The 12,699-nt window shown below is 39.7% G+C and overlaps 1 long non-coding RNA gene across 3 annotated transcripts in view; it reads left to right on the plus strand.

Annotated features, from left to right (window-relative positions):
* Positions 1-12,699, plus strand: part of LOC117514680 — a 287,762-nt gene that overhangs the window by 174,528 nt on the left and 100,535 nt on the right. The window lies entirely within an intron of this gene.

Genomic DNA, 12,699 nt, shown 5'->3' on the forward strand with positions numbered 1-12,699 from the left:
TCCAGAATTTTAGAGCAAAATGATAGATTTGATATCGGCTGATAGTTTGTCAATACACTAGGGTCAAGATTAGGTTTCTTAAGTAATGGTTTAATCACTGCAGATTTGAAACATTTAGGAACAGATCCAGAGGTTAATGAGAGATTAAAATAATTTCCAGCACAGTCGGCCCAAGAGTGGGCCACAGGTCCTTAAACAGTTTTGTTGGAATAGGATCAAATAAGCAGGTTGTGCTTTTTGTAGATGAGACGAGTTTCGGCAGCACACCCAGTGAGATCACATTCTGTAAATCTAGGTAGACCTCAGTAATGGCACCCACCTCAATAGCAGGGTGTAGTGGCTGGGATAAGGCATGCTGGGATATGTTTAATCTAATGTCGTTTATTTTCTTCTCAAAGTAATCCAAGAAATCTTGCGCTGTAAAAGGAGAGTGAACTGCAGGTGGTTGTCCATGAATAAGTGTTGCCACTGTGTCAAACAAGAACTTTGAGTTATGTTTGTTTTTGTTGATCAAATCAAAGTAAAAGGTCCGTTTTGTAGCCAGTAATGCATGCTTATAGTCTAAGATAGCATCGTGCCACGCGAGGTGGAATACTTCTAATTTTGAAATACGCCATTTTCGTTCTAGACCTCTAGCCTTATGTTTGAGGTCACGCAGGTAGTCATTGAACCAAGGTGAATGTGTTGTTGGGAGGTGCGTGGTTTTAATATAGGTGGCACAATCATGTGGAGTGTAGCTTTGAGCACTGAGTTTAAACTGTCCACCAGACTGTCTACTGATTGGCCATTTTCCAAACGTGAAGTTAAGATATCAGGCAGTCTAGCTTTGAGTTCAGTTGTAGTTGAGTAGGTGATGTGTCCTGGGCGCCCCCTGGGTGCCTCCCTGGGGATGTGTTCCAGGCATGTCCATCTGGGAGGAAATGGTATGAATATTTCATGAGATGAAAGCTGGAACATACCATTCAACAAGGCGAAGCTGAGTTGAATGGTATGTTCCAGCTTTCACCAAATTAAACATTCGTACCATTGAAAGAATGTAAAAACATTCATTATTTGTTTTATATAACTGCTAAAATAGATCATTGCCATTTGATATTTTATTAATTTATAAACAACAGAAAAGGGACTTACATTTTGGTGTTCTACTGTGACGTGTAGTCCAGTGATGCTGTGCACTGACTTCGGACTTCCATAAAAAAAAAAAAAAAGAGAAGACTTTGTGTAGTTCCTCAGTTCAGCCAAAAATTACATCAGCGTTTCATGTTAGCAGCTTTTCATGCATCCAGCGGGCTTACAGGGGATTTTGTGTGTGTGTGTGTGTGTGTGTGTGTTGCAGCGTCAGTTAACTCAATCAAATCATCATGTCGCTGTCCCGCGCACGCGCCCATGCAATTAGCTCAGTCCAGCTGTACCTCTTCAGTGCAGCAAAAAAAAAAAGTCACGTCAGAAATGAGTCCAGGTTTTCTTTCTTTTCTTGCTAACAGGCAGCACAGTGGATTTGTTTTGTGTGTGTGTGTTTTACAAGAATTAGCAGTCTCAGTTAGCTCAAATTATGTCTCAGGAGAGTCGTGTCCCCCGTGCGCGCGCGCACACACACGCAATCTGGTTGGCGCTTGTGCATGTGTGAACAACAAAAATAAGACTGTATACATCCTCAGTGCAGCAAATAAATAAATATAAAAAAAAAATCACGTCAAAAATTAGTCCAGCTTTTGTTCTCTCTTCCTGCTTACAACCTCCAGGCAGCACAGTGGATTGGTTTTGTGTGTGTGTGTGCGCGCACATGCATGTGTGGGTGCGCATGCACGAGCATGCATGGGCGCACGCATTTTGTGGCATGCACATGCACGAGTATGAGTGCACGAGTGATCACGTATGTGTGTGTGCACGAGGTTGTGCATGTGCGCATGCACGTGAAAGTGCAATGGTACCAAACATATGGAACCAAATTTGCACTCTAAATGGAACCAAGCCGCACTGTGAATGCAATGCAACACAAATGGGATGAATTAATCCATGTCATGTGACATACAAAGCACCAATCAAATCACAAGGATCCACTCAGCCGTTATATAATATCTAATATATATATATATATATATACACATACAGTATCTGTGCAAAATTTGGTGTTCTTGATACTATACACATATCTGACCCGCTATGGGGAGTGTTGTGTTTCCTGATAACAGATTCCACTGATTCCTTACAAAAAGCGCCTCCTGTGATTAGATCTGGCTCCCTACAGTAGTTTCAGGGAAATCTCTGTTTTTGCACTGATATCCATGTATATTTTTCTTTGGTTTCAAGGCGCTTTGGGATTTTTCCTTGTTCTGTATGTATACTTCTCTTGATAATTTAATCGGGTGTTGCTTCCCAGTTCTTAGTTTTTATCTCTAGACAGCTAAAGCAGACATTTTATCCTGCCTTTCCTCCAGAATTTGATTTCCTCATTTAAAATTGCACCCTGTAACTCAGTTTCTCCCCCTGTATTTCTCTGTCCTTGCTACTACTATGTCCCCACCTAGGGGTGAAAGGCTACATGGAAAACATGCAGCAATCTCACAAGTGAAGCTGAGAAGAGATGGAAAAATGAAGAGAGGCGAGACAGCCAGAGAGGAAAGAACGGGGGAAAGCAACAGGGCATAAATAATGGAATAGGCTGAAATGATGTGAACAGGAAACAAATGAAGCATGTCTAAAGGTCAAAAGAAGAAAGGTAGACTTGGGAAAGAAGGGACAGTGAGCAGATAAAAGAGGAAAGAGAATGGGGAAAGAAAAGGGGGAGCGGAAGAAATGGAGACAACTGCCTGTTTTAATCTTCCTACAATATGATGGATAGTGGCTATCACGTGTGATAAAACAGAAAGAACAAGTAATCTGTGAGTAAGTTCACAAAATAATATGGTGAGGTTGCATGTATTATGTAATAAACCTTTTATGATGAAATACCTGAATTAACAAACTAGTTAATCTCTGGATATGTAATTGACAATTTCAACCTTTTGAAAAACATCAAAGTCCAATATCTTTCCTTGAAGACATCAGACTGGAATTATATTCCTTCATGCACGTCTTCATGGGGTGTGCTACTAATGTGTGAAGTTTCATTGAAATCCATAGTGGTTTAAGAGGTGTTGCCCTTGCAAACTCAAAATCATACAGTATGATCCATCAGTTAAAACAAACATCCAGTTATCTCCTCTTGAAGACGTCAGACTGTAATTATTTTTCTTCATGTACATCCTCATATGGTGTGCTACCACTATGTAAAACTTTATTGAAATCTGTAAAGCGGTTTAGGAGAAGCTGTGCTTAGAAAGTCAAAATCATACAGCATAATAGTGCAACTAAACAATGAGGTAATCATCATTTAGTTCCATGGAGAGTGTGGTGGCCAAGTGGTCAGTACACTTTCTTCCAAAACAGAATTCTCCCAGTTTAAGACCACCCGTGCCCATTCTCTATGTAATCTAGAGCTGAGTCAGAAACTACATCCAGTGTAAAACTTGTGCCAAATCAAGATGCAGACCTGTATCAAATTGGACAGATTAAAAAAAAACATTGATTAAAGTCCAATATCTTTCCTTGAGGACATCAGAATGGAATTATTTTCATTCGTACACATGTTCATATGGTGTGCTACTAATGTGTGATGTTTCATTAAAGTCCATGAAGTGGTTTAGAAGGTTTTCTGCTTAAATGGTGAACGTAGAATCACACTTATGAGGTGTTTATCATTTGTTATATATTTCGAATGAAAGACAAAATTCCAATAGTCTTTTGTTGAAGATGTGAGACCAAAATCACATATAGTGTGCTTTCATTAAGTGAAGCTTCAAAGATTTGTATGCAAGAGGTATAAGAAAACAATTTTATGAAAGTCTCAAATGTGGTTCACAGTCATGGATGGAGAATAAATTGGAGAAAAGATTAAGATATTAAAGAAAATGAAGGAAAACGTGTTGCATTATGTAATGTATACACATGATATTTGGTTCTAACATTCTCAAGTCGAGAGATGAAATTCTGACACTTTGCAGGTCAAGCGGATATAATGTGGGTTTATGTGCGTTTTAAAGTTTTTAGTGATCTGAGCGTGTAACACTTTTAACCACATGCAGTGAAAACGTTTCACTCATGTTGCCGTGGTCAGACTAATGAGGAAACAGCAGTGTCATGTGCATGTGTGAGTGTGACATTGTGTGCATGCACAGAAGGGTTTCGTTTGTATCTTCACATCACCCTAATAGAATTTAAATGAAACCCTGAAGATGTGCTTGCAGTGTAAATGTTTACCATTAAATCAAATAGTTTTGTTGAATAGTTTAACAAAAATATTGCGTGAATCATTTAGAAATTACAGCCATTTTAATGTACATTCCTTCTATTTTCAGAGCCCATATGTAATCGGACAAACTAAATTTTAGGATTATTGCAAATAAAAACTGTCACTCTTACCGCTTTCTTTAGACAAGTCAGGGGATGGATACATAAACATTTTCAAATTGCTGAATATGTCTTTGATGTCATTTATGTCACTTATGAAATGGTACTCTGGTACTCTAGGGTAAATCTCTCTGTCGTAGACAATTCCCAAAAAACTGAGTGACCATGCAAGAAGGCAGCTGGTGAGGAAAGCCACCAAGACACCTGTGACAGCATGGAGTTATAAGCTTCTGTGGATGTTTGGAGACACTTTGCATCGTGCAACTTTTGTCTGTTGCATCGCCAGTTACACAGCTTCATGGTAGAGATGGATTTTATTTAAAAGAAGGCCTGAAATTTCAGCTACAGTTTGCCAGAAGGCACATGGGAGACTCGAGCCTATGTTTGATCTCTTTTTCTTGCATGAAGTGTCTTGTTCAAGGTCACAGAGAGGTAGCCTGAAGCACACAGCTGGAGTCGAATCACGGTCTATATGTTGGTAGTCCAGCTCCGGTGCCACAGGGCCACCTGCTCGTGCTTTGCTCCAGGCATCTTTGCCACTATATGATGATGCATCACAGGGGCACATACTGTATCTCAGACTTTGCATCTTGGCAGTGAAGTCAAGCAAAACTTCAAGTTTGTCGGGCTGTTACTTTTCTTGGTAAAACACAATATCCTGAATGAGACGAAGTACAAAGGCATAATTTAAACAGATGGCTAATGTGGGAAAAACAGGGCAGGTACACTGATTTTCACCCCCCCCCACACACACACACATTCAAAAAAAAAAAAAAACCCACAATTCAAACAGTTGCAAAGGTTTTTTTCTGCAGGTATAAATTAAAGTAAAGGTTAGGATCTATCTGTTGTTTGCACATGTGTTCTTAAAAGAGAAAGCTGTGGTAAAATAGTTCTCTTTCCTTGGGAATTGACCCACTTTTGGAGCCAGCTTCAATTGGCCGTTTGAGGAACTGCAAGATTTTGACATTTCTGCACTGGCTTCATGTTCCCCCAGCAGAGATGGCAAATTTTTGTTGTCCATCTTTGGAAAATTACAGTTTCCACCACAGGAGGATGACATCACCATCCATCTTCACATCATGATATAGAGTAGACTAAATGCGGTCAGGTTTTCTTTGGACCATCATTGTATTTTCCTCATCAAATGTTCTTCACATATTTGCTCAATCTCAGGACGTTCTCCATCGAGGTCAAGGAACAGCGTCTTGGAATGGACATTGGAGGTATAATCCAGTTGCCCTAGCAACAGTAGCATTTTTTTGGTGACTGCCAGCTGTTTTCACTGCTGCCAAACGCTGCTTTAGAGAACAGTGCAACAGAAATCATGCCATGATAAAAGGCCTTCTCAGTTTGTGTTAATGTGACTGGGCAACATGTGATGACAAAGTAACTTCTGACATATTATGTTGAGGAAAAAAACAAACAACAAATATGTTTAAATAGCTATGCATATGTGGAAAGCAGATTACAGAATTACACCACAGTTCTTTAATAATTCACATTTTAAGTGCATTTATTGCTTGAATTATTGTATTAAATTAATATTACTTTCAGCCCAAACAAAAGCATCACTTCTGTTTTCACATGACTACAGGAAGTTACAAGTCCAGAAAATGAAAATATCCTGTCTGCACTATGAGTCACTTTTTGTCTCTTCTTTTTGCAAAATGTCTTGTGCTATCGTTTGCTGCTAATCTTAAAGAACATGTCCCAGTGTCATATCCTGAGAAACCAGACAATCAGGCTTCGGAGACATTTAGTCGTAACACTGGAATGCTTCACTGATTAGGGTTTTAAGCAGGTAATCAGTTATCTGTAATGTACATTTTGAAGGTAATCATCCCAGTCTGCTTCACACTATAAATGTTCTTTATGAGCTCCAGGCCTTGTACACTCTGTGGCTTTCATCTGTAAGGTTTTCAGCTGTGCGTTCGTTCTGCCAATAAGACATGCTGTTTAAAACTTGGCAGCTACTCTGCAGCCTCCACACTTAATGGTTTGCAGCTGGCTTTTGCACACAGTGGCTTTTAAACTTTTTTTTCTAAATTATTATATTTTGTAGTTGTTGCAGCCAAAACTGATTTTGTGGGGTAAGGTTACTGACCTCTTATCCGGGACTGTCATTCACACCGCCCCGTGTCTGCTTATTAGTGACTTAGACACACTCGTGGCCTGGCCCGGAGAATAGACAGAGAGTTACCTGGAAATAATGACTTTCTTATGGTGGCAATATTAGCAAATGCAGAAAATGCTGACACACACACACACACACACACACATATATATATATATATATATATATATACGAGGTCTATTAGATAAGAAACCGACACTTTTATTTTTTTTTTAACTATATGGATTTGAATGACGTGCGATTACACCAATCATGCTTGAACCCTCGTGCGCATGCGTGAGTTTTTTCACGCGTCGGTGACATCATTTCCCTGTGGGCAGGCCTTGAGTGAGATGTGGTCTCGTCCTCTCGGCTGAATTCCTTTGTTTCACACGCTGCTCGAGACGGCGCGCGTTGCTTTATCAAAATTTTTTCTGGACCTGTGAGGAATATCCGAGTGGACACTATTCCAGAAATTAAGCTGGTTTTCGGTGAAAAGTTTAACGGCTGATGAGAGATTATGGGGTGTTTCTGTCAGTGTAAGGACTTCCCACGGAGCGGGACGTCGCGCAGCGCTTCCAGGCACCGTCGTCGGCCTGTTTCGAGCTGAAAACATCCTAATTTAAGGCTTAATTCACCCAGGACGTCGTGAGAGAACAGAGAAGATTCAGAAGAGGCCGGCATGAGGACTTTATGCAGACATTCCACTGTTTGACATTTTTTAATGAAAGACGTGCGCGCAAATTCGCCGAGTTGTTTCCGTGATGACTCGGCGAATCTGTGTGCGCCGCGACAGGAAAAACACCTCCGTGTTGAAAACCATTTGTAAAATTCAGGCGGCTTTTGATGGCTTTCAACAAGAAACTGAGAAATTGTTTAACAGCTTGGGCATGTTCCAACTTGCCCGTTAAGGTTTCCAACGGAGGTGTTTTTCCTGTCGCGACCCCCCGCGGTCGGGTCCGGCCCGACATGCGACTCTGCCCGCACGTTCTTTCATTACAAAAAAAATTTTTGAAAAAATTTTGATCAAACAAAGCAGCAGTCTCTGAGCCATTCCTAAACAATGAAAAAATCGACGAGAGGGTGGGCCACTCCTCACTCAAAGACTGCCCACAGGCGAATGACGTAACCGACAGGCGTTAAAAAACTCTCGCATGCCCACGAGGGTTCAAGCATGTCTGATGTAATCACACGTGATTCAAATCCATATGGTTTTTGAAAAAAATAATAAGGTCGGATACTTTTCTAATAGACCTCGTATATTGCAACTATGTTGTTTGATTACATGTTCAAAAATGTACTCCAGATAATGCAGTGGAGACACGCACATCCCAACCATCTGAAGAGGCGTGCAGGATCAAAATCATATCACCATGAAAAAATCCAAATGATCCGCACAGCCACAGCGCTCTCAGTCAGAAAAATTTTTATTAAACAGAAAGAATCAATCTTGATCAAGAATCAAGAGTCAATCATTTGGATTTTTTCAAAAATGTACTCCAAACATCCATGACATGAATAGCAGTTCACAAGACAACAAAAGTACTAATAACACATAAAGAGGTTTTTGCCTGGAGGACTTTTACAGATGAATAGAACAATACATTGTTGCACTTATTATGTTTGGGCTACAGCACATAGATATGGTAACTTGAGTAAGTCACCTTTATTGATGATTTTACTTTTTAAACTAGCTATAATATAGCATTTTATTATTTTATTCACAATGCAATGAACACTTTTACCAGTTATCTATGCAGTAATCTCTTTTTTTGTGTTAATATTTCCATTTTGTTGTGAAGCAATCTTCAAGTTGTGGGTATTTGCAGCACGTTTTGCACAAGCTGTGGTGTCATATTAAACTATTAAATGTGGTATTGGCTGTATTTGTTTGTTTCTTCATGTTTGCAAGTGTTGTCTCAATTTTGGCCTGTCTTAGCCACCGTACATTTTTGACCTGTTAAGCTACAGTGAAGCAAATAAATATTTGATCCACTGTCGATTTTGCAAGTTTTCCCACCTACAAGGAATGGAGAGGTCTGTAAGTTTTATTGTAGGTACAGTTTAATTGTGAGAGACAGCATAAAAAAAAATATTAATAACAATTCAGAAAATCACACTATGATTTTTTTAATATTTAATTTGCATTTTATTGCATGAAATAAGTATTTGATCACCTACCAACCAGCAAGAATTCTGGCTCTCACAGACCTGTTAGGTTTTCAATAAGAAAATTGCGCTCTTTACCTGTATTAATTGCACCTGTTTGAACTTGTTACCTGCATAAAAGACACCTGTTCACACATTCAATCAATCACACTCCAACCTGTCCACCATAGCCAAGACCAAAGAGCTGTCTAAGGACACCAGGGACAAAACTGTAGACCTGCACAAGGCTGGGATGGACTACAGGACAACAGGCAAGCAGCTTGGTAGAAGACAACAACTGTTATGATTATTTATTAGAAAGTGGAAGAAACACAAGATGACTGTCATTCTTTCTCAGTCTGGGGCTCAATACAAGATCTCGCCTCATGGGGTAAGGATGATTCTGATAAAGCCCAGAACTACACAGGAGGACCTGGTCAATGACCTGAAGTGAGCTGGGACCACGCTCACAAGATTACATTAGTAACGCACTACACCGTCATGGTTTAAAATCCTATCACTTTCACCAATATGCACTCCAGAAGATCACGATCCATAATCCTGACAAAGTTGTGCACAGTTTGATGACTAAAGCACAGTGTGATGATGCAGCACGCTGGGCTTGTACCATGTAATTGTAGCATAGCTGAAGACACCATAGCGCCCTGGTAGTATAACATAAGCACAAAATGGCATGTCTGAAAAATCTTCCACTGATGTCATGGCTTATACGACAACGTTATTCACAAAAGGTTGCAAAGACAAAAGAAGTATTTGACCATTGTGAAATGTTGGTATCATGAACCAAAAGATGAATGTGCATTTTGTGATGGCATCATGAAGTGTCTTGGGATAGGGTTGGATGTACAGTGAGGAAAATAAGTATTTGAACACCCTGCGATTTTGCAAGTTCTCCCACTTAGAAATCATGGAGGGGTCTGAAATTTTTATCTTAGGTGCATGTCCACTGTGAGAGACATAATCTAAAAAAAATCCAGAAATCAGAATGTATGATTTTTTTAATAATTTATTTGTATGTTACTGCTGCAAATAAGTCTTTGAACACCTGTGAAAATCAAAGTTAATATTTGGTACAGTAGCCTTTGTTTGCATTTACAGAGGTCAAACATTTCCTGTAGTTTTTCACCAAGTTTTCACACACTGCAGCAGGGATTTTGGTCCACTCCTCCACACAGATCTTCTCTAGATCTTTCAGGTTTGGAGTTTCCGCTCCCTCCAAAGATTTTCTATTGAGTTCAGGTCTGGAGACTGGCCAGGTCACTCCAGGACCTTGAAATGCTTCTTACGGAGCCCCTCCTTAGTTGCCCTGGCTGTGTTTTTGGGGTCATTGTCATGCTGGAAGACCCAGCCATGACCCATCTTCAGTGCTCTTACTGAGGGAAGGAGGTTGTTTGCCAAAATCTCACAATACGTGACCCCATCCATCCTCCCTTCAATACGGTGCAGTCGTTCTGTCCCCTTTGCAGAAGAGCACCCCCAGAGTATGATGTTTCCACCCCCATGCTTCACGGTTGGGATGGTTTTCTTGGGGTTGTTCTCATCCTCTAAACATGATAATTGGAGTTGATTCCAAAAAGCTCTATTCTGGTCTCATCTGACCACATGACCTTCTCCCATGCCTCCTCTGGATCATCCAGATGGTCACTGGTGAACTTCAAACGGGCCTGGACATGTGCTGGCTTGAGCAGGGGGACCTTGCTGCCCTGCAGGATTTTAAACCATGACAGCATCATGTGTTACTAATGTAATCTTTGTGACTGTGGTCCCAGCTCTTCAGGTCATTGACCAGGTCCTCCTGTGTAGTTCTAAGCTTTCTCAGAATCATCCTTACCCCACAAAGTGAGATCTTGCATGGAATCCCAGACTGAGGGAGATTGACAGTCATCTTGTGTTTCTTCCACTTTCTAATAAATAATCATAACAGTTGTTGTCTTCTACCAAGCTGCTTGCCTGTTGTCCTGTAGTCCATCCCAGCCTTGTGCAGGTCTACAGTTTTGTCCCTGGTGTCCTTAAACAGTTCTTTGGTCTTGGCTATGGTGGACAGGTTGGCGTGTGATTGATTGAGTGTGTGAACAGGTGTCTTTTATACAGGTAACAAGTTCAAACAGGTGCAATTAATACAGGTAAAGAGCGCAGAATAAGAGGACTTCTTAAAGAAAAATAAAAAAAACAGGTCTGTGTGAGCCAGAATTCTTGCTGGTTGGTAGGGGGTCAAATACTTATTTGCAGCAGTAACATACAAATAAATTATTAAAAAATCATACATTGTGATTTACAGATTTTTTTTTCTTTTTTTTAGATTATGTCTCTCATAGTGGACATGCACCTAAGATGAAAATTTCAGACCCCTCCATGATTTCTAAGTGGGAGAACTTGCAAAATTGCAGGGTGTTCAAATACTTATTTTCCTCACTGTATATCCATCAAAGTTAAGTTCTCAGTGATGAAAATGTGTCGTCACATTTGTCTTTTTTGCTTTAAAATCCCATACAGGCTGAAACAAGCTACCTTTTCGGAGATATAAAGGCAGATTATCATTGTTAACTCTGAGATGAGAGTAAATATATGGAATTGGAATTTTGACAGACAGACAGGATACTTCATACTTTCATTGCAGGTTATTAATTTCTTATTGTAGTTTTTAATAAGATTTGCCTGCTGTGTTGTTCCTACAAAAACATCTCTGTAAATTTGACAATTAATAATATATCAGGAAAGTTAAAACAGAAGTGTGTGTGTGTGTGTGTGTGTGTGTGTGTGTGTGTGTGTGTGTGTGTGTGTGTGTGTGTGTGTGTGTGTGTGTGTGTGTGAGGGGTTTGGGCTGAGTTTTAATTATTTACAGCTGAGCAACCGATTCTTCTCTCTCACCCAGTCTACCCTATAATTCTGAATTGGGTTCTAAACACAGTTAAAGTTTCCACCTCATCCTGGGTGGCCATCATCATCATCGTGTCATCTGTGTGTGTGTGTGTGTGTGTGTGTGTGTGTGTGTGTGTGTGTGTGTGTGTGTGTGTGCAGGCTATGTGTCTGTCTGCTTCTGCCGCTGTGGACGATGAGTGGATGAAGAATGTGTGCATTTTTTGTGGCTCTCCTGTGACCCTTTGTAGTGTGAATCCTGTGTATTTTACCGAACACAACTTGATCACAACCTTGAACTGCTAATTCTAGTTGAGTATTTTACCAATAACGTAATGATCAATCTAAGCTACGTTTTACTGATTATATGTATTTTTGTGATATTCTCTGGCAATCTTTTAAGATCTGTAATGTGGTTTAACAATGTCCAAAAGATTAAAACAAACAATAATGATTCATTTTAACACCCTTGTAATATGCTCTAAACTGATCTAGTGGTTGGCACATGCATTGTTAACTGCTATTAAATCCATAATTACCCTTGTAATCAACGATAACATAATAGAGAAGTTAGTTTGTAAAAGTAATGTAGACAATTATAACAAATTTGAAAGAGTTTTATTAACATTCTTTTATTAACATTTCACAAAACTGACAAAATTTAGTTTCTACTGAAATTTAAGCATTGTAATGTTGGTTTATTTTTGTAATATTACAGCTCATTTTAATGAAGAGAACATATTTATCTGGGTAGAATTCCAAAGTGAATATTTTCTTTTCCTTACAGGCTACAGGAGGAAGCACACGTGCACATGCATGAGGTTTTGTGATTACCTTTGACCCGACGCGCTTGCATGATGCTTGTTCCTGGGGCGTAAAGAATAAAATTACAGTGGTGCCAAAGAAAATTATTTTTATGACTTAAATCTTAAAAAATAAAGTGGCGGTACACCTTTAAGAGGACATGCTGATCTAAAAATATAAAACTTCACTTCGCTGCTTTACTGCTTCACCTCAGGGAGCTTTGGTGGCAGCTGTCCACTGTATAATGTGATATGATGCTGCTAACCCATTAACGTGCCAAAATCTTTCTTGACAGCTTATAACAC

Source organism: Thalassophryne amazonica, chromosome 7 (assembly GCF_902500255.1).
Source record: "Thalassophryne amazonica chromosome 7, fThaAma1.1, whole genome shotgun sequence".
NCBI classification, from domain to species: Eukaryota; Metazoa; Chordata; class Actinopteri; order Batrachoidiformes; family Batrachoididae; genus Thalassophryne; species Thalassophryne amazonica.